Source organism: Cnephaeus nilssonii (genome assembly GCF_951640355.1).
Source record: "Cnephaeus nilssonii genome assembly, chromosome: 6".
NCBI classification, from domain to species: Eukaryota; Metazoa; Chordata; class Mammalia; order Chiroptera; family Vespertilionidae; genus Cnephaeus; species Cnephaeus nilssonii.
This window is the reverse complement of record NC_137077.1, coordinates 47,771,901-47,791,383: the sequence shown is the minus strand read 5'-3', so window position 1 is coordinate 47,791,383 and position 19,483 is coordinate 47,771,901. Positions and strand designations below refer to the sequence as shown.

Sequence of the window (19,483 nt, the reverse complement as noted above, 5' to 3'; positions counted from 1 at the left end):
GGCGTGGCCGGGCCCATGCCTCCGCTCCTGGGGGGTGCCTGGGGCGATCGGCCACCTAGGGGGGCGTGTCCGGGCCCCTCCCGCCCCTTCCGCCCCTCCCGGGGGTCTCGGGGTTGATCGTCCACCTGGGAGGGCGTGGTCCTGCCCCTCCCGCCCCTCCCGGGGGTCCGGGGGTCAATCGGCCACATGGGGGTCGTGGCCCGGCCCCTCCCGCCCCTCCCGGGGGTCCCAGGGGCCGAGGCTTTCCGGGCCTTGGGCACCAGTGGGCAGCCTGCACGGATCGCAGGAAACCACTGGGGGTCGGCTCCTGCGATCCTTAGCAAGGATGTTGGGTGCCGCCGAGCCCAAGGCCACCGCCCGGGGCCAAGCCCCGACCCTGAAAAAGGCAGAAGGCGGTGGCCACAGCCAAGGCCTGGGTCCCTGGTGCCGGCAGAAAACTGGTGCAGGCAGCCAGGTGAATGAAGGTCTATTGCACGAATCTTCGTGCAAACGGGCTACTAGTCTTTAAATAAAAGAACAAAGTTGGAGGAGTCACACTTCCTGATTTACACTTGATGCAGTGCACTTTGTATCAAGTATCAGGACTGTGTGGTGTTGGCATTGGATACGTATAACAGATCAAGGGAAGAGACTGACGGTCCAGAAAAAAATCCATATGTTTATGGGTAATAGATTTTCAGCAAAGATGCCAAGACAATCAATGAGGAAAGACTAATCTTTTCAATAAGCAATGCTGGGACAACTGGATATCTACATGCAACCAAATGAATTTGGACCCTTAAACTAAAATTAAGTCAAGATGATCAAAGACCTAAATGTATGGGGTAAAACTATAAAACTCTCTTTGACATTGCGGTAGGCAATGGCTTCTTAGATATGACATCTGCAGCACAAACAACCAAAAAAATTGGAAATCATCAGAATTTTAAAAATTTGTGCTTCAAAGGACACCATCAAGAACATGAAAAAAGCAACCAATAGGATAAAAGACAATATTTGCAAATCATCCTATCTAATAAAAGTCTAGCATCCAAAGCATATAAAGAACATTTATAACTCAACAATTCAACAATAAAAAAGACAACCTAATTTTAAAAATGACAATGGATTTGAATAGATATTTCTCATATATATATATATAGTGTGTGTGTGTGTGTGTGTGTATACAAATGGCCAATAGGCACTTAAAAATGCAAATGGATACCACTTCATACCCAAGAGTTTGGCTATAATAAAAAACACAGACAATAACAAGTATTGACAAGGATGTGAAGGAACTGAAACCCTCATACATGACAATGTAACTCTCATACGTAGCAATGTAAAATGGTGCAGCCACATCACACCGTAGAGAACAGTGTGGTGTTTTCTCAAAAAGTAAACATAGAATTACCAGATGATCCAGCAATTCCACTCCTATTCCTCAGCTTCTCCTAGGTCAGCTGGCCCTTGGGTGGTGTCTTAGAGGACGGGTCAGTACCTACCTGGCTCGGGTGGGGGGCAGAGATCCCGGGTGCAGCTCGGAGGAGGCGATAGGGATTGGAACACTAAGGACACCAGGGACCAAGCCTGTGTTACCTCAGGTCATCCTCACAATGCCCCCAAGAGCTGGGTCTTGTTATTGTCTTCATTTTGCATATGAGCACACGGAGGCTAAGGGAGGTTAAGCAACTTTGCCTGAGGTCACTGAGCCAGTAGGTGGTAGAGCCAGGAGTCTAACCCACCCTGACTCCACTTTGGGTACAGAAAGACCAGGAAGCAGGGTACTGAGGAGGCAGATGATGCTGGGATTCTCCAGGTGGCAAAGGGAGGGGGCATTTCCGGCAGAAAGAACAGTTTGTGCAAAGGTGCGGAGGCGTAAAAGGGTATGTCCTGTTCAGGGTGGTGACTAACTCTATGGCCAGAGTGAAGGGTGTGTAGGGAGGAGTGGCAGTAGATGGAGTGGGAAAGTGGTGCTGGAGCCAAGGTAGAAAGAGTGTGGCTTCCAGACCAAGGAGCTGGGGGGTTGAGAGGCCATAGGAGGCATTAAGCAAGCGGGTAGATGACAGTGATAAACTTGGGTTTGCATGACGATCTGTGGTTTACCCGGGGCTCCCAGAGGTACGTCATCAGGTGGAAGCCTCATGCCGATCCTGGGAGCCAGCCCATTTTACAGATTAGCAAACAGGCTCAGAATGGTTATGAGACCTGCTCAGGCCACAGAGCAATTAACAATTGGCCCCAAACCCAATGCTGTAGCCCCCATAGGACATTGATCCAAAACTCAGGGCGTAATGAAATAAAGAGGAAGGCAGAGTCCTGCGTGAGCTCCTGATTTCTCCAGCTCTGCTCCTGCTCAGCCTTGTTGGAGACTGTGAGGAGAAGATCAGCTGGGCCTAGATGTGTGATGTTGGATGAGTACTAGCCTACTGGGTGATCACCTCATACGGATATAAATGTCTAATCACTATGCTGTATACCTGAATTTAATGCAATGTTGTATGTCAACTGTAAATGGAAAAAAAGATCACCTAGGCCAGGGTCCCATCTCTGCTTACCAAGACTGTGACAGTAACTAATAAGAACAAACATTCCTTGACTGCAACTATGTGCTAGGCCAGTGATCAGCAAACCACGGCTCGCGAGCCACATGCGGCTCTTTGGCCCCTTGAGTGTGGCTCTTCACAAAATACCACGTGCGGGCGTGCACATACAGTGCGATTGAAACTTCGTGGCCCATGCGCAGAAGTCGGTTTTCGGCCTGGGTGAGTCTATTTTGAAGAAGTGGTTCTAACGCCGAGCCACACTCAAGGGGCCAAAGAGCCGCATGTGGCTTGCGAGCCGTGGTTTGCCGACCACTGTGCTAGGCTAACTGAGCTAGGAGAAAACTAGACAGAGTTTTCTAGCACCAGGCACTCTGTCTGATAACTACTATTCCGGACCGAGGGTCCCCTGCGCTGCACTAGGAGGTGCCCCAGATCTTCCTGAAGAACTAGCAAGGGGCCGAAACCGGTTTGGCTCAGTGGATAGAGTGTCGGCCTGCGGACTCAAGGGTCCCAGGTTCGATTCCGGTCAAGGGCATGTACCTTGGTTGTGGGCACATCCCCAGTAGGAGGTGTGCAAGAGGCAGCTGATCGATGTTTCTAACTCTCTATCCCTCTCTCTTCCTCTCTGTAAAAAATCAATAAAATATATTAAAAAAAAAAAAAAAAGAACTAGCAAGGGCCCTGGAGGGAGAGGACTGCGGGGTTGCTGGCTCAGGTTGCCCGAACCACGCTATGATCTTGAGCAAGGCAGCCCTTCCGGGAGCCTGGGTAAACCCCGCTAAGTGAGGGACTGCACCAGAGGAGGGGTTTTAGATGTCAGGAACCTCGGGGAGCCTCTCAAGCCTCTCAGGAGGCCCAGGGAAGGGCCTCTGATCGGGGTAGTTCCCAGCTCCAGGCTCTGAAAGCACAGCTGAGTAGGAACAACTAGATGATCAAGGTTCCTTCCAGATCCAGCTCAACAAGTTCACTGCAGCACGTGCCCACTGAGCACCCACCGTGCCAGGCTCTATTCTGCAGGCTTGGGTATATCATTGAACAAAACAAGATAAATAAGGAACATTTCTAGGGAAGATGAACGTAGCGTCGGGCAAGGGCGATGAGGAGTGCCGGCTTGGGGGGGAAATTAGAGCATTCAATAGTGTGGACAAGGGCCAGCCTTGCTGAGACGGTGACTTGAAGGAGGCGAGGGAGTAGCTGAGTGGATATCTGGGCGACGGGTGTTCCAAGCAGTCACCAGCTAGAGAAAGGCCCTGACATAGGAGTGTGCATGCAAGGTGGCCTGTGTGACTCCAGCTGAGTGGGCAAGAGGTGGGGCGGGGGGTGGGAGGGCACAGCCATAGATGGCACTGCCTAAGGACCTTGATCCTGAGCTCAATCCTGCCCTGATGCCTCCTCCACTGAACTTTCATTTTAGGGACCTCCCATCGTAGTGAATGGCAGACCTGAACAGGTGTGCACTTTGCCTCCTTAATCCTAAGTGTCTTCAACCTCTCCTACTCCTCTGCTCCACCCAGGTATCGGCCCTTCTTTTCTTACTCCTTCCAGGGTTCCCAGGTGTTGGTGGCCTGGAGGAAGGGGAGCAGGGCCGCTGGAGAGCAGGTGGCCAGGGAAGCAGTAGCTTAGAGTACAGCATCCAGGAAAGAGAGGCCCCCCATGAATCACTGTCCCTGGAATCCACATTACTGAGCACCCCCTCTCTGAGCTTCTGCCTGGGACTCCCAAGGGGAATGAGACTATACCTGCTCTCTGGAGATCCCAGCCAGGGGTGAGGTGTGAGGGTAGAGTTGGGTACACATACACAGAAAATTCTAACACATGGACAACGTATTGTTTGGAATTGCCCAGCAGCTGACATTGTGAGAGGGAGGAGAGGTACATAACCCGCAGGGATGCAGAGTTCAGCTGGCCACTAGCTACCAGTTGGGGACTCTGTGCAAATCAGTTAACCTGTCCCTTCAGGCCCTGAAAAGCACTGGGGTCAATACATATTTTTAAATGAATGCTGCATGTTAAGCGGAAGTAATAGTAATACTGTTGACTGAGGGCTCCCCAGAGCCAGCCTCCACCCACTTCCAAGCTCACTGTCCTGTCCTCAGACACCGACATCCCCCGCCCAGCAGCCCTGGCACGTCCCCCCACTGCAGTGTCAATTGTGCCACCAAATCATATCTTGAAAGGAGGGTTATACCTGCTAGTGGATGGATGAAGCAAGTAGTAGGATGAGAACCGCGACGGCAGCGGAAATAGAACGCACGAACAACAGTGCACTCTTAGGCGAGAGGTCTGCGTCTCAGCAGGTGAGGGGAAGCCCGGGGAGGAGGAGACCACCGCTGCAACAGGAGTTTCTCCACTCGACCCCCATGGGCCAGACCTGATCATGCTCCCTTTCTGAGGGGAAGTGCCAAGGACAGCCGTGCTCACACTCTGGACCCTGGACGGATCTTCCCATCGTTAGGGCCTGCCCTTTTCCTGGCTAGCTTAGTGCCCCATCCCACACTCCCACAGTGGTTACTTATACAACCACCCAAGCATGTCAAACTCGCGCCCCGCGGGCCGCATGCGGCCCACAATGAATGTTTTTGCGGCACAGCCTATATAACGGTATGTAAGAAATGTTTTTTAAATTTTTCATAACTTAATTTTTACAATATCCTGTTATACATAATTATTAATAACAAACTACAATGTTCACTAATGACTGACTACTATCATCGTGTTGCATTCATTTCCCTTACGTGCCTTACGCGCAGGCGCACCATTTCTCTCCACTAATACTACCGGCAAATATTTTAGCAGCCGATTGCCACGTCATTAGTCTTGGACTGACTTGTTTGGTGTCCATAACAGGAAATATTTTGCTTTCAGAGAACAAGAAAAATAGGTTTCTTTGCGTTACGCTTCTTAATTTGTGCAGTTATTCAGTGTCTGGTAAGTAAATGTTCAAGAAAAAATGTTAATGTTTATTAAAATGTTCTATTATTTTATGTTAACGATTACTCATTTATTTCAGCCCTTTGTATTCAGCATGTCTCTATCGAAATAAACCTACGTTTCTGTGAAAATTGAAGATTTTTGTTTTTTTGCGGCCCACATAAACTTCAACCTTGTTCATTTGGCCCGTGTTAGCCTTTGAGTTTGACATGCTTGCAACCACCGACAATTCTCACTAATGCACCCACTCTAGGCCAGTACTGGCTAAAAGCGTGGCTTTTGGAGTTAGGCCAAGTGCCTGGCATGATGCCTGGTATATAGTAGACATACAATGATTGATCATCACCATCTCAAGTCTTCACAATAACCACTGGACGGCAGCGAGCTTTGGCGTTTGCTGTCGTGGGTTCAAGTCTCGGCTCCACCACTTTCTAGGTGTGTAACCTTGACAAATTGCTCAAGAACTCTATGCTTCAGTTTCCTCCTCATCGCTAAAGTGGGGATGATGACAACAGCTCCCACCTCATGGAGCTGACATGCAGACTACATATCGTCATCATGTCACTAAAGCACTTAGCACAATGCTTGGAAGATGGTAAACACTCGATAAATGTTAGCTATTGCCAACCATTTCCCTATGTTAGAGACGAGGAAACAGAAGGAGGGAGAAGTTAAGTAACTTGACCCAGGTCACTGAGCTTAGTGGTGGAACCAGGACTCCACCCCTGGGCAGTTAGTTTGACTCCAAAGTCAGAGTTCTCTCAGCTTTTCCATGTGGCCCCTCGTCTCCTAAATTTAAGCCAGAAATACATTGTTTAGAAATATCCTAAGTGTAACAGCAGTGGGCTGTGAAACTTCAAATATATTTAAATCTATAAGTTCATGATTTTAAAAGAATCATTTATTTCTTCCGGAGATGCTAAGGAAGTAACTCATTATTGTGAAATTGTAAATAAAGGGGAAAGAATCAAGCACCGATCTACTTTTTTTTTTTTATAATATAGCTTATAAAAGTTAACTCCGGTTAACCAAATAGTTGAGGAAGGAAGTTTCTCTTAGTAAAAGTATTTCAGTTATTTCTTTTTTTTTCCCAATTACAGCTGACATTCAATATTATTTTATATTAGTTTCAGGTGTACGGCATGTGGTTAGACAATTATATAATTTATGAAGTGATCCTTCCGAAAATTCTAGCACCCAGCTGGCATCATACACAGTTAAAAGTATTTCAGCTATTTCATGCAGAAAGAAATGATAGAACGTCACTATTTTGCAACGCTTAATGAAATAATGTGTCCAGGGGTTTTCCATTCGTAGCTGCTTTCACTGTGTGTCTCCGCACAGGAGAGAAACCAGCCCCTGGGAGTAACTTCCCAAATGTTGAACCTGGATCATATCGAGCCTCTGGATACAGGGACACGGCCGAACTTCAGACTGTGGGAAACTCTACGGGACAAATGGCCTGTGTGTGTTTCTTCCAACAAATACATTGTAAGGGGCGGGGAAGAAAAGGGGGCATCTATAGTTCAAAGTTGAGAGAGAGGCATCAATAATTTATAATACATAGACTTTATTTGAACCCCGATTTAAACAAATATTTCAGAAATGGGACAACTGGAGAATTGGAACAGTTATTGGATACTTGATGATATTAGTACATTACTGTTCATTTTTTAGGTACACTAATGGTAGTGTGGCTATTTTTAAAAATCCTTTTCTCTTGGAGATACATACTGAAATGTTTACAGATGAAATTATATAATGTCTGATAGTTGCTTCAAAAGAGCCCAGGAGCATAGAAGGACTTGGTAGGACATAAGTCTATAGTCAATGAGGTGGGGTAACGAGCACATGGGAGTTCATTATATTATTTCTCTCCATTTTTGTATGTGTAAAACTTTCCATAATAAAAACCAAAAGGAGGAGCTGAGTGATATAAAACCATTTTGTCTTTATAACCTGTCTCCCCAGCAGTAAGTGAGGGAACTAGACTCCTAACATTGAGTGTTGACCACATGGCGGGCACAGTTCAAAGTCCTTGGTTTGCTTTCAGTCATTGACTCTCTAAACCGTCCTATGGGCAGGGACTCTGTCTCATGCCCATCTGAGAAGCGAAGAAACTAAGGTGTAAAGAGGTTAGTAACTTGGCCAAGATCCAGCCCCAGAGCCCCCTTGCGGCTTAAGTTCTATGATAGGCTGCTTCTCAACACGCAGCACTCGCCGCCGTCCAGCTGAGCTCCTCTGGGATCCTTTCCATGTTCACAGGCCCTCCCTGGCCCTGCTGCCTCCCTACTTGCCCGCTGCTGGGCGAAGAGGCTTGCTGAGGGTGGGGACTGTGGGAACCTACCAGTGGGACCCCACCTTGAGAGTTGAGGTGTGTGAGACGGGTGCTCTTGAGAGTCACTGACCCATGAGTTGGGCAAGGGTGGGGCCCCGGTTTGAAGTGGGAGCAGAGCTGTGCCAGGCAGGAGTAGCTGAATGTTTCCTCCCTCCCAGGCTGCACCAGCTGCCTTCACCATCTTGACCCGAGGAGGGAGACCTGCTGAACTCTCCCCAAGGTGCGTGTGTGCCTGTGAGGAAGGGCAGGCCGGAGCTAGCCGGCAGGCTGCAGGAGTGGGGAGAATCCGCTCCTTTGGAGGGGGCAGAGAGGCAGGAGGTGAAGACAATGGCCTCGGGGTGTCCCCACTGCCTGTTCCCAGTTGTCTGCCGGCTACCGGCTACAGATATAGATATATATGAGTTTGGCCTCCCTGCTCTCCGAAGGTCATAATATAAAGGATTTAAGATTAAAATCTCCAAACATTGTGAGTGCTGTAGCCACCCAGGCAGACCCATCTCCCCACAGGTCTCTGCTGTCTAGATCCTCTCCCCATCCTATCCCTCACCTGATTCATTAATTCAGTCCGTATTTTCAAGCACTTTCTCTATGGCAGGCACCGTGGTTGGCAATGAGGACATAAAGATGACTAGAACAAGGCCTTATTTACCTCAGGGAGGCAGACGTGAACTATGAGGAATATGAGGGTGAAAGAGAAGATGCCTGCTCCTCCATCCCCTCTTCCCAGGCCCCTGGTCAAATGTCCCTCCCCATCTCCAGCCTCGTCTGGATGCATCAAGCTCCATCTGAATCTCCCCCATAATATCTGCCCGTGGCTTTCCCTCAGAAGATCAGGGGGAAGGGAAGGTTCCATCTAGGTCAGCAAAGTTCAGCATAAAGTAACACATGAGACACAAATCATGTGGTATGTAATTTGAGTTGTTTTAATACATGAAAAAAAGCAAAAAGGACAAGTAGAAGTATTTTTAATAATATGTTTTATTTAACCCACTATGCCCAAAATATTGTCACTTCGACATGTAATCAATATTTAAAAAATCACCAATAGCATGTTTTACATTCACTCTTCCTACTATCGGGGAAACCCAGTGTGTGCCTTCCACTTACAGGGCACCTCAACCTGGACTACCCACGTACCAGGCGCTCAGCAGCCACGTGTGGCGAGTGGCCACCACACTGGACCGCGCAGGTCTGGATGATCAGCCTTGGGGCTCGGCCTGCTTTACTTCCCTTTGGAGCTGGAAACTCAACTCCATTACCCCGGGAACAGGCTCCATCTCTTTGAGAGACTTGGCCAGGAAGAAGGGCGGCTGCTACCGCATGTCCTTGCCCAGAGCCCAGCCCAGGGTGTCAGGCAGGAAAGTGGGCTGAGGCTGGGCCAAGGGTGTGGCCCAGTAATCAGAGAGCTGAGGACTGGGGCCCAGGGATCGCAAGGGTCCAGCTCACCCGTGGGCTCCGAGGACCCCAGTGTGGGCACATGAAGAGTCCAGAGATGCCACATCCTCACTCTGCCCTCTCCTCCTTCCTGCGTGCCTTTTCTCTTCCTCCAACTGCATCTGCCAAAATGCTACGTTCAAAATGCTTAAGCTACAAAATGAAGGGAGAAAAGAAAGTGTAACAAAGCAAAGAGACCAGAAGAAGGCACACCTATATTTGAACCATACGGTTTTCTCTGGATTTTAGAACTAGGAAACCATTTTCTTCTTCCTACTCTTCTTTAAAACTTTTTTTTCCTTATGAATTAATTACTTAAATAATCTGAAAAAGCAATCTGTGTTAATAGATGTTGTTAAAAATCCTGCCTGGTCTTCAAAGGCCTGTTAAAATGCCAGTTCCCTGAGGGCTCCCCGGCCTTGCTCCACATCACTGTCCTCTGTTGTGGTTCTAACGACGGCCTGGCCTGTACTGAGTTTAACTGTGGGCCTGTCTTCTCTCCAGACCCTTGAGGGTGGGGTCTGCATCTCCACATCACCCGAGGGCCTGCCACGTGCCTGCCACCTAGGGGCTCTCTGCACTCTGTGGGATGGAAGATGGAGGCAAGCTAGAGCTCAAAGGCTCCAACTAGAAAGTAGGACCAGATCAAACTAAAAAGCTTTTGCACAGCAAAGAGAACAATTAACAGAGTGGAAAGGCAATATATAGAACGGAGTAGAAGTCTGCAAACCATACATCTGATAAGAGATCAATATTCAAAAAATATATAAGGAACTCCTCTGATTCGATAGCAAATAAAACCACCCAAAATGATCTGATTACAAAACAGGCAGAGAACTTGAATAGACATTTCTCAAAAAAACAAACAAACAAAAAAAAAACAAAGACATACAAATGGCCAACAGGGATAGACATACCTCAGAGAATTGCAGGTTTGATTCCAGACCATCGTAGTAAAGCCAGTACCACAATAAAGCAAGTTGTAATCTTTTTGCTGGTGCAGTGTCTTGCCTTCAATTTACAAAAAATACAACATCTGTGAAGCTCAATAAAGCAAAGCGCAATGCAACAAGGTCTGCCTGTATATGAAAATGTGCTCAGCGTCACTCATCGCCAGGGAAAGGCAAATCAAAACTACAGCGAGAGCTCTGGCTGGTTTTGCTCTGTGGTTGGAGTGCAAGCCTCCGAACGGAAGGGTCAAAGGGTTGAAGGGTCGCGGGTTCAATTCCCAGTCAAGGGCACATATATGGATTGCAGGTTCAATCCTAATGTGATCTCTCTCTCTCTCTCCTTTTCTCTCCCTCTTTCTCTCTCCTTCCTGCCCTCCCTCCCTTCCACTCTCTCTAAAAAATTAATGGAAAAAAATATCCTCGGGTGAGGATTCACAACAACAACAACAAAAACCCTACAGTAAGATACCACATGACATCTGTTAGTATGGCTATTATATTTAAATATATTTTATTGAATTTTTACAGAGAGGAAGGGAGAGGGATAGAGAGCTAGAAACATCGATGAGAGAGAAACATCGACTAGCTGCCTCCTGCACACCCCCCACCGGGGATGTGCCCGCAACCAATGTACATGCCCTTGACCGGAATCGAACCTGGGACCCCTCAGTCCGCAGACCGACGCTCCATCCACTGAGCCAAACCGGTTTCGGCAGTATGGCTATTATAAAAAAATAATAACAAATATTGATGAGGAAGTGAAGAACCCGGAACCCTGGTGTGCTGTGGTAGAAATGTGAAGTGGGGCGCCGTTGTGGAAAACAGCATGGCAGTGACAGTTCCTCAAAAAAATTAAAACTAGAACTCCCACTTCTGGGTATTTACCCAAAAGAGTTGAAACCAGGATCTCAAAGAGATATTTAGACTTCCATTTTCATTGAAGCATTATTCACAATAGCCAAAATGTGCAAACAACCTAACTGTTCTTCGGTGGATGATTAGGGAGAGAAAATGTGGTGCATACATACAATGAAATATCATTCAGCCTTAAAAAAGGAAATCCTGCCGTAGATGACAACATGGATGGACTCTAAGGACTTTATGTTAATGCTGAAGGATTCTACTCTTATGAGGTAGAAACAGTCAACCTCAGAGAAGCAGAGTGTCAAATGGCGGTTGCCAGGAGCTGGGGGGAGGGGAAATGGAGAGTTGCTATTTAACGGGTATAAAGTTTCAGTTATGCAAGATGAATAAATTCTAGAGATCTGCTGTACCACACCGTGACTATAGTTAAAGAACATTGTATTGTACACTTAAAATTTAAGAGCGTAGATCTCATGTTAAATGTTCTTACCACAAAACATTTTTTTAAAAAAGAATTCAAAGTTCTCGAGAGGCACCGGCCCAGGTAAACTTGCCCTCAGTTCTAGCTTCAGCCCCTGCTGTAGGGGTGCAGCCTGAGTCTCTTGTTTTCTGGGCTCCCTCCAGCCGTCCTGGGACCCCTTGGCACAGTCTTTAAGTTGGGTGGGAGTGTGGGGGGTGGAGGAGCCCATGATGGTGGCTGGGCCTTGGCGGTGGTCTTGTTTGGGAAATGGGACCCTGGGCCAGCTCATGTTCTGGCCTCTTTCCAGAAAAAGTCTACAGATCTGTCTCATGCCCATGACTATCAACTGTTCTAGGAAAAGATCTTTTTTTTTTTTTTTTTTTTTTTAAATAAAGCTGAGCAACCCAGCCCGTGTGGCTCAGTGGTTGAGTGTCGACCTATGGAGGTCACGGTTCGATTCCCAGTCAGGGCATATGTCTGGGTTGCAGGCTCGATCCCCAGTGTGGGGCGTGCAGAAGGCAGCCAATCAATGATTCTCTCTCATTGTTGATCTCCCTCTCCCTTCCTCTCTGAAATCAATTAAAATATATATATATATATTATTTTTATTATTTTTATTTTTTTTTAAAGCTGAGCAAACACTTGCACCAGGCCTGGGACGTCCCCCAGACCTCACTGTCAAAGTGCTACAGAGAACAGGCTTCACAGCCTCGGCCACAGACACCACTGAAATATTTACGAGGTTCCTGGCTCGTGAAACAGAGCATTGCGCTCAGGAGAAAGGAAAGGGCCGTGCACGCGTGAGGTACCTACAACATATCACACACTCATGGGTTTTACTCTCATTAAAGCCTCGCGGCCCAGTGAAGGAGCTGACATTCCCCCACTTAACTGGCTTGAAGACTGAGTGTCTGAGGCAGGACTGCATGGAGGACTCCAGCTGTGGGAGACATTGGCCAAGTCACTTCACCTCTCTAAGTCTCCGTTTCCTCATCTGTACCATGAAGATCATGTGAGGACCTACCTCCATTGTCAGGACTAAATGAAACAATCCACGTAGCACACTTAGCTCAGAGCCTGGCATATAAGTGCTCAATAAATGTTAACTTCTATTATTATTGCTCAGTCACATCCCTGCTCTGCACTGCTCTGAGGTTTCTTTCCCCACCTCTCTCTCCTTGGCCAGGAACCGTGCTTCCATGTTATTCTTCTGGGGATGGCTTGGCCCCTGCCAACGACCACCTGGAGACTGAATACTTACCCAAGGAAATACATTTCTAATGGTGAAATTTTGAGCCTGGTGTGGGGTTGGCCAAGGGTAGAAAGCTGGTAAGGGAGTCCCTCAAATCCTACCTCTTGGACAATTGTCTCTTGTGTCTTGCCTCGCTCATCCTCCAACCTCACACTGGGCCAGGCCATCTTGGGATAAGCACAAAATTGGTGTCTCACATTTTCCTTTCTCCATGCCTTTATTTGTGTGCCATTCTGGTTTCCTGAAGGGCCTCCCTCCCTATCTCTGCCACCCTGTCCCTGTGGAGTCCTACTCTTTTCTTCAAGATGCAGTTCAAAAGCTGCCTCCCGCCGAAACTGGTTTGGCTCAGTGGATAGAGCGTCGGCCTGCGGACTCAAGGGTCCCAGGTTCGATTCCGGTCAAGGGCATGTACCTTGGTTGCGGGCACATCCCCCCCAGTGGGGAGTGTGCAAGAGGCAGCTGATCGATGTTTCTCTCTCATCGATGTTTCTAACTCTCTATCCCTCTCTCTTCCTCTCTGTAAAAAATCAATAAAATATATTAACCTTTAAAAAAAAAAAAGCTGCCTCCCCCCAATCTTTTCTGATCTTCCAACCAAATATGACCATCCTTTTTTTTGAACTTCCCAAAAACCACACATGATTTATTTTCATGGCTTTGTCTGAGGGATACTGGGGGACACAGAGCTATATCTCTGCTACACTTGACATTCCGGAATTTTTGTGTTTTTTTGTAGCCTGCAATACAAGTCAGTGCTGGTTATAAGCTTCTGAACAATGATGAAGATCGTGTCCATTCAACACACAGTGGGTGCCTTAGACTGCTAGCTCCTTGAGGGCGTGGATGGGTGTTGTGCATTTTGCCTTCCTAGCATTGAGCACCGCGCTGGCACATAGTAAGTTCTCCATGAATGGTTCCGAATGAGTGTTCACAACAACAGCTCTCAGGCCTCCCATGTCAGGCACTGCATATGGGAGCTCACCGAGTGCTCACCGTCACCCTCTGAGACAGGCACCAATATTCCCCGGTAAAAAGCAAGCCCCACAGGGCAGGGATTTGCGTCGTTTGTGTTCACTGCTATACATACATCAATGCTTGCGATGTAGCAGGCTTTCACTAAATAGTGGTTGAATGAGGGAATTAATGAGTTTCCATTTTACAGCTGAGGAAACTAAGCTCAGAGAGGGCCACTCACATAGCAAGTGGCGAGGTCACCTCTTTGCACCAGATGGACCTGAATCTAAAACCTTTGTTCTTCACCACTGAACTCTACCAGGTGGAAGAGATGGGGTGGGGCTGGCAGGATTGAGATATACAGTCCTCTCTTTAAGGAGCTTTCCACCTGGTGGAGAAGCAGAAGTGCACATACTCATAGTACAACATGTGACTGGAGCGGAACCTGTGACTGTTTCAGGAATCAGGGAGGGCAGGCCCAACACCACGCCCAGGGGAGGGAAGTGACTTCTGAAGGGCCTGGATACTGCGAGGCCAGCGGAGGAGGTGGGGATATTGACTCTACACTCTGCTCCCCTGCCCCAGCTCCTAGCAAGGGCCCAGGAATGGTGGGCTGGAAGGAGGGGGTGGGGGGGGGAGAGGAGAGACAGGAATGTGGTTCCACACCTTAAGCAATCCTGCAGCTGAGAAGAGGGGGGTTGATGCTTGCCAAAGGCTTCTGTCCCTGTGCCTTGGAGACTGTATCTGGGCAGGCAGTGCATCATGGCGTGAGGGGGGCGGGAGGCAGGAATGGACGCCTTGAGTAGAGGGGTTGTGTAACCAGGCTTTGGCTGGCCAGCACAGGATGTCTGGTTCTTTGCTGTAGGGCCGTTAGGAGGAGGGGGAGGTAGGAAAGGAGAGTCATAGGGGGCCAGGGACCTGCACGGCAATGACAGGCTTTGAAACTTGTGGAGGCAGCCACGCCGAGGCACAGGTTACACTCAGCATGCACTGGGATGCCCGGGCTCAGCTAGCCCACTACCTCGGGCAGAAACTTGCCTGCTGGGAGCAACCTGGGCTCTAGCGCCTGCCTCGGCCCCACCCCATCACTGGCCTCAAATGGGCAGGTTCTCTCTTTACCCTGGGGAGACGCGGGGCCGGGGGATGGAATAGAGGCTGGTGCAGGCTGGTGTACAGGTCCGTGGTTGGGGTGAGGATCTGGGGAGAGGTGCCTGGATAGCTCTGATTCTGCCCACTTAGGACCCCTGAAAACCTCCCAACTCACCCCTCACGCTCAGTCTAAGTGTCACTGGCACAGTCTTGGGCTGATGGGCTTTTCTCACCTTGGCTTGGCCCCCAAAATGTCATGTAACTTTGGAAAAGTCACCATCTTTGGCTTTGGCTCCTATGGCTTTTATAAAATGAGAAGTGTTGCCTCTGTCCGCACCTTCAGCTCTTTCCTCTCCCTGGCACTTGCCCCAAACAGAGCTGGCTGGCAACCGGAGCAGAACGGTGGAACGGGATGGGCCGCCACAGTGTAGGCCTGAAAGGAAGAGAGCGGATATGGCTGGGCCCACAACCTCCCTGCCCCCCAGCAGCAGCCCTGAAAACACTGGCTTAGGTCTTTGAATCCCTCCACTCTCACCACAGCCTAGTGGAGGTGTTGAAGGGAAATTCTGGAGGAGGAAAGAACTTCCGTCTGTCCCCTCCAACCCCAGGTGCTGCCTTGGGTCTACTCTCCCCACTCTTCTCTCCTTGGCCCCACTCTCCAAGGAGCCCCACACCCCCCAATCCAGTCCAGTCCCCGGTAGCCACACTACTCAACTCCTTGAAGCCCAGGGTTGGGCTGCTGGGTGGGAAGGGAAGTGAAATTCCCCTAAAACAAAGGGCACGGTGCCGCGGAGGTGAGCAAGGCCCCAGACTTCGGGAGCCTCCACCTGATTGCCCACAGGACATCTCCACCTGGTTGTCCCAAAGGCACTGCAAATTCAACCCGAGCCCTGAACATGTCAGCTCCTTCCTCCCTTTTAATAACGACACCATTCTCCCAGGGACTCAGGCTCCAAACCTCCGTCCCTTCTGACATCTCTTGTCCCTTTGTCCCATGTCCAGCCTCTTCCTAAGTCCCATCAGTCCTGCCCCAAGCTGTCTGCCTCTCTCCATCTTTCCTGCCCCTGGACCACCGGTCTTACTTTTAGACTACCAAACGCACATGGAACACTTGGTGTGTCTGGCTCTGTGCTTTACCAATGTGAATGCACCACCGTCGTGTTACAGGCGAGGAAACTGAGGCACAGAGCAGTGAAGCATCTGGAGTGCCGGGATGACAGCCCAGGCGGCCTGCTCAGAGTCTGGGCTGCGAGCCTCTGTCTCTTGTACCGTCACGAAGTCTCCATGCTCGTCCCTGCACCTTTAATCGTGCCCTCACTCAATCCCTCCCGTACGATGGTCACAGGCTGGTCCTTATTCCCTTCGTGCTTAAGAAAACACTTTATTGGCAAAAATCGCTACAGCAGCTGGGTCTTTCTGAAGCATGTCTTTGAACACATTATTCCTGCTCAAAGCACCTAGAAATTCCCCCGCTGCCCCACCTCGTGCAAACAGAATAGAGCCCATCCCTGGGCTAGGAATTCAAGGGTGTGACCCCAACAAGTTCCCCTGGGCCACCCCTCACCGTTGCCCTTGGGCACCCCTTCCTCTAGCCATCCCGGGTCACCTGCTCCCACGCCAGCACATCACCGGGTGAGCTCTGAATGGACCTCCCCTCCTCAGACAGAGGTTGTAACATCTGATTCCTCTTTGACTCACCAAAGCGTCCACCACAGTGTGTCACACCGAGGTAGGCACAGTACACGTGATGAGTGAGTAACAGTGAAACCTAGCTGCTGATGAGGGTGGGAATGAATTATTTCACTAAACAACATTTGGGGAACTCTTAGGGCCAATACTAATACTGGGCGCTACGTGAAACTCTTTATGTACGTCATCATTTAATCCACTCTACAATCTCGGTCAGTACGATCCCTCTCCCTCGTTTTACAGAGGAGCAAACTGAGGCTCTGAGAGGGGAACTAACCTGTCCAGAGTCACAGAGCTTTGAAGCAGAGAGGCTGGAACCGCAACCAAGCCCGCCTGACTCTGAAGCTTGCCTTGGACCGTCATATCTTGCCGCCTCCAGCGGCCAGAGGGGTGTTAGACAAACATTCCAATATTTGGGTAATGTCCAAAGACCACGCACTGGGGACATAGCAGTGATGCCATGGTAATAGGGTCCAGTGCTGAGACACATCCTAGCGCTGACCGTGTCAAAATGTCTGAGGAATATAAGGATTTTGTATCATGCTGTACTTTAGTCATTCAAACATGTACCAAGCATCTACTACTATTTTAACTGATGGGTGCAGAGCAATGGCAACTTCCCCCAAAACTCCTCCTCTCATGTAGCTGATACGCTAGTGAGAGATGGGGGCGGGGGAGGGGAGGGACGCACTAAGCAAAAAATATATGTCAGAGGTGACAACTGCCATGGAAAAAAATTAAGCTGGGTTAGGACAAAGGGACTGTCCAATGGCTGGTGGGGGTATGCTGGGGTCATTGCTGCCTGTATAGGATCAGGAAGCCCTTCCCAATAAAAGGCGATGTCTGAGCAGAGGCATGCCAGGCCGAGGACACAGCGAGTGCGAAGGCCCTGAACTAAGAGCACGCGTGGCCCAGTCAAGGAGCAGTCAGGAGGGCTGTGTGGCAGGAGCAGAATGAATGGGGAGAGAAGGAGCAGGTGAGATGTACAAACACATGAAAATGCTGAGGCCTCCGTAAAGGCAGGCTCTGTGTAACACCACATGCTGGGTAACAGTGAGAGCTGGGATGTACTGAGTGTGTTCCACATGCCTTATACTCACAGGCTTCCTTAGAGTCCAATGGGGAGACAGATAAAGAAACCCCACAGTGCTATGTGGCAGGTGTTATGTCAGGGTGGAACTACAGAAAAAAAAGCATCTAATCCAGACTAGGGACCAAGGAGGCGTCCCGGAGGAGGTAGCCTTGAGCTGTCAAACAGGAGAAGGAAAACACTCCAAAACGGGCGCGGAGAGGGAGGGCAGGCAGAGCTCAAGGGGCAGTGCAGGGGGTGGAGGTAGAGGTGCAGGGCCAGTTTTTGGGAAGAGGAGCTCCAGGAGCAGGGCTGGGAGAAGGCGAGAGGGGGCAGGGAGGGGGCAGGGAGGGGGACAGGTTTACAGGGGCTTAGAAAGCCTCCAGAATGGGAGGCTCAGGCTTAAGTGTGTGGTTATGGAGTGGGGGACAAAGGGCAAGTAGAGGTGGAATAAAGCCTTCCATTATTTACCTGCCTACCCAGGGCCCTGCTTTCTCACGGGTCATGAGGTGGTCTGGCTGGTTGTTGACAGGGAAGCAGAAGGAGCCTGCCTTTACGTAGGCCTCAGCATTTTCATGTGTTTGTACATCTCACCTGCTCCTTCTCTCCCCATTCATTCTGCTCCTGCCACACAGCCCTCTTCACTGCTCCTTGACTGGGCCACGCGTGCTCTTAGTTCAGGGCCTTCGCACTCACTGTGTCCTCTGCCTGGCATGCCTCTGCTGAGACATCACCTTTTATTGGGAAGGGCTTCCTGATCCTATACCAGCACTTGCACCAGGCCTTGGCTTCTCAGCCCATCCTGTGATGTTCAGACCCTTCTTTTAGACAGCTCTCTGAGTCTTCACACTGGGGCAGCCCAGGATGCTCTGCTAGGAGGCATAAACCCTGTGTCTCCCCCCCGCCCCGCCCCCCCCCCCCCCCCCCCCGCCCACACACACACTATAAACTGTGCATCTTACGGTTAATCTAGGATGGACAGAGCTCTGCTGTCGTCCTCCTTTCCATCGGAGATGGTGCAGCTCAGGGGTTAAGGCCTTGCCAAAGTCACACCGCCAGTGGGTGTCTAAATTGGGACTTGAGCCCAGCTCTTGAGATTGCAAGCCCCACAGTAACACTGCAGCAGCTGCGGACAGCAGGGCCTGGTGGTGGCCAAGTCCCAAGGACAAGCCTGGGAAAGGGGACGGGGCTGGCTCTGGAATGGGGGGCGGGGGGGGGGGGGTGGAGAAGAGTGAAGGGCGCTGAGAGGAGGAGCAGCACAGAGGGTTGGAGAAGCTTTGAGACAGAATTAGCGGTGCTCCCAGAAAGACGTGGTAAAATGTCCCAGCAGGCTATAAAAACGGAGGCTGCATCTTCCCTGTTTCTGTGACAGGGCAGTAAGGGACCTCTTGCTCCCATTTCACAGGTGAGAAAACGGAGGCAAGGAGAGGCGCACACCTGGCTTGCCCCAAAGCCCATATGAACTTAGGGCCCTGTTAGAAGCTGAGGAAGACTTTTCCCAACCTACCGGGGATGATGAAATGGAGATGATGAGAGGGGAAACGGAGAAGGAGACAGAAATCAGGGCTTCATCCAAAGAGGGAGGGAAAAGGGGGCAGAGGCAAGGGTAGAGCCTATCAGTGGCGGAGACGGAGACGGCGGAGAAATGAGGCCCTGACACCCAGCTCCAGTTACCCGCCGGCTGCATCACCTGCCCGGCGTCACGGAGTCCCCGCGCCTCCTCCCGCCCGCACAGACCCATCCACTGGAGCTGCTCGGGGCACGGCACGCTCGCCCGGGCCCCGGGGTGAGGGAGGAGGGAAGAGGGGGCCGAAGCGGGGGCGGCGCACGCCTCCTCCCCTAGGCGCGCGAATCCGCAGAGGCCTCCTCCGCAGCCTTCCGGCCCGCCCCCGCCCCCTCCTCCCCCCGCGCCCCGGTGGTACGTTCCG

General features: G+C 50.2%; 1 protein-coding gene across 1 annotated transcript in view; it reads right to left on the bottom strand.

Annotated features, from left to right (window-relative positions):
• AQP2 (aquaporin 2) overlaps positions 1 to 19,483 on the bottom strand; it is a 52,612-nt gene that overhangs the window by 23,948 nt on the left and 9,181 nt on the right. The gene's annotated exons all lie outside the window — the stretch shown is intronic.